This window comes from Vicia villosa, linkage group LG3, assembly GCF_029867415.1.
Source record: "Vicia villosa cultivar HV-30 ecotype Madison, WI linkage group LG3, Vvil1.0, whole genome shotgun sequence".
Lineage (NCBI taxonomy): Eukaryota > Viridiplantae > Streptophyta > Magnoliopsida > Fabales > Fabaceae > Vicia > Vicia villosa.
The window spans coordinates 182,921,116-182,924,726 of record NC_081182.1 but is presented as its reverse complement, the minus strand read 5'-3'; positions in this window follow the sequence as shown (position 1 = coordinate 182,924,726).

Here is a 3,611-nt window from a genome sequence, read left to right as displayed (position 1 = left end):
CTCTTGATAACCATTTTGAGAGCCGTCAGCATGGTATGCAAAATGATGATCATCAAAGGGAGTCTGAACCATAGTTTGGAAAATTAGTTGTTGCTCAATGATTACCGGTATCTGCATAACTTGCTGAGTGGAAGGCCATATTCCTATAGTAGTTTCATAAGGCGGAGAGTATTTTAGTAGTAACCAAAATTCTGGCCAAGTAGTGACTGGCTTCGGAATAGGCTGAGGGTCCATAGTAAAACCACTAATTTGAGAGTTGACATTCCTCTAAGGTTTTTCTTTATTAGTTAAGACTCGCGGCATTTCCATGATCTTGTTCACATTCCCTTTCAACTCATCAATGTCTCCTCTAACTCTTTCATTGTGCTCATCTTGATCCTCCATCATTCTCGTGACGCTAGCCCTGGTTTTGTACTTGCATCGAGGAATCAGGTTGACGGTAAGCAGACAACTCTGAAGATGAGGACAAACGAAACAAAATTTTTATGTTGAAAATTTGGATGCATGCATGAAGATCAATGCAAATGCATGAAATTTTTTTGTTTTGCTTTCGAAAATATAATGTCATATCATGTATGGATGCATGCAAACTAAATGCAATGTAACACCACATACGGCTCAGAAAGATACAAATTTGGAATCGTATTGGTCTCAAAAAAACTGCGTAGGATATCTTGTGGTCGAAAGGAGTTTAGGTGTTACGCAACCAATAATTCTCATGGAATCATTTGACCATGTTTAAGATCATCTCCGCCTTAACGATTAACTCATTGAACAACAACATCCTTAAATATATCTCTTCTAGGTGAGGTTCTCACAACAACCCTACGAGGTTTTACACCTTGCGGATCATCATCACACAACCATCGACTCCAAGGTTCTAAACAAGGTTCTCAGCGTCACGTACCACTTCTGAAAGCATCATTTCCATAGTAAATTACTTTCTTGTCAATGATATAGTCAAAATGACCTATTCAGAGTGAGGTTTAGTATCGACTCCACGAGGTATGCACCTCACAAATCATACTCTTTCAAATAATACTCTTTCAATAATACTCGCCAAAGTTTTACCATGGCAATTTACTCGATTGCATTCAAACAGAAAACATCGCTCCCGAAAACATGGATAATTGAACATTTGCATCAATTCAAGAATGGATAGCTAAATATGGATTCATACAAATTTTGGCCATCATCGCATTCGAGTGGAAAAAGTTTGATCTTCACATGTGGAAGCATGGTTTTCATTGTCATGAAATAGACTAAGTGTCTCTCGTTTATGAAAAGGTTTCGAGTTTGGAAGGCCAAGTGGCAAAATGATTTGAATCAATTGATATTTATTTTAGATGGAAGCTAAGCATTCAAATTGTAAGCTCTTATAGCCATCATGTAAACACTTGGAGATTAGGATGAGTATTACACCTAACTAACCTTTTGTCGTCCAAAATATTTATGAAAATTGTTTGACGAATCAAAATCCATTTATTTATCGTGTTTTAAAGCATTTGATTATGAAAAGGTTTTGAAAAAGCACTTGGTGTTTACCAAGGTTTATTGAATTGATATTTGAGAAATTGGCTTGAGTGCGAATCAATTTGATGTTGATCAAGCATTTGAAACTTACCTTGGAAAGATTGATTTTATGACGCACATTTATTTTTATCTTGATTAGCAATCAATATGGTCTAAGATGAATGACAAAAAATGAAGGAGAATCAAGCACAAGGGATACAAGCTTACATCCACACAATAAGATGCATCAACAATTCAATCAACAAGATTATTCCAAAAATCTTTAAAATATTCACGTTGGTATTCCTCAATTACCCATCAACCAAGTTTTTCTCTTTTTTAATTCTTACATTAATATCATTCACTATACTTCTATTTTCGAAGCAACTTTTTATATGCCTAATAATTATCATTTTAGAAGCGTGTTTTCCCAATAATTATTTTTACTTCCAAGACTTTGATATTGCATCCAAGTTTTCACTTCACATTTAGCAAATATTCTTTCATCTCTCCATTTATGTTAATACCGATAGCATTTCTCTTTTATTTGTAGACTCCTTCCTCTCTATCGATTAACTTTCTTTCAACAGGTAAACATGATACAAATGATAATGTATCCTTTCACATATTGTATAATATACCATTTGCAATCTGCGATTTTAAATCCATTATTGTGCATACTGATTATTTGGTTCTTTGTGATTTTTTATCTTCAAAGGTATAGTTTATGATTTCAATCTTATTGATTTAGGAAATTTCTACAATTTAGGGATTTCAATACACCAATGCTATAAAATTTCTTGCCTCATTTCCATTTTCTTCACTATTTAGATTTCATTCTCAAACCGTATTTGCCTCCTCCTTCACTATTTCAGCTTCCTTCATTTGCCCCAATTTGAAATCCTACCAATCAAGTTGCTAATAAAGGTATAGCGTACTAATTTACAAATTTTCCTTATAATCCGACCAATCAATTTGTTTATTTTTTATATCCAAATTGAATTGAACTGAATTTGTTTGAAGGTTTGTGGTTTATGTTTTTATGATGCAGATAAAATCGTAGTTGTCGAAGAACGAAAACATCGGCGGCTAGGAACTCGCCGTGGTATATAAAGTAATGTGAAGATTTTTCCTTCAGGGGACTGTGTGTTCTTCCAGAAAAGTCCATCATTTTATCGTCTCTGATTGCTTATCGATTGGTAAATTTTCTTATTTGAATGTGTGTTTTTACTTTTGAAGAAAAATCAAGAAAATTTTAAAGAATTAATTTATCTATTTTAACTTCATCTATTATTTTGTAATTTTGGAATTCTCTACGGGCTCGGAGAGGTGGTGTAGATGAACCATTTGCATGGGAAAGTAGAGAGTTTCTAAGGAATCTTTGCATTGGAAAGGTGCAAAAATAGAGTTGTTTGTTAATCTGATTGAATGGTTTGGGTGTTGTATTGTAATATGATTTATGAAGCATGCAATGTTTCTGATATGATATGTTACTGTAACAGAAGATTACTTAAAAAATTTATTACACTGTGCCATCAATAAATCGAGAGCTTGGAACCGCGCCTTCAATAAACCGAAAGTTTGGAAATGTTTCTCTCAAATTACACGTGATACTTAGGTTGTTGAGTAAGACACCCTGCTGAGTCCATGTAAACTAGAGGTCATGGTTTTAGAACTTCTTTATCAGATCATACTCCAACATCATCAACTCAGCTGTATGAATTTCCTTCCTATTTGTGTCTGCCACTTTATTATCCTTCCTAGGTTGATACTTTAAATCAAATTCATTATCTCTAAGGTACTCCATCCATCTCCATTGACGCATATTCATCTCCTTTTGATCAAATAGATCTATTAAACTATTTTGATAACTGAACATCTCAAACTGGACGCCATATAGGTATTATCGCTAAACCTTGAGTGAGAAAACAATTGCACCTAGCTCAAGACCATGGGTTGGATAATTCCCTTCATGAGGCTTCAATTTCCGAGACACATATGTTACTAGCTACTTGACCATTCTTCATAAGCACACCACCGAAACCCTTTTTTGATGTATCAGAGAAAACATCATAAGGCCTACTAGGATTGGGAATCAC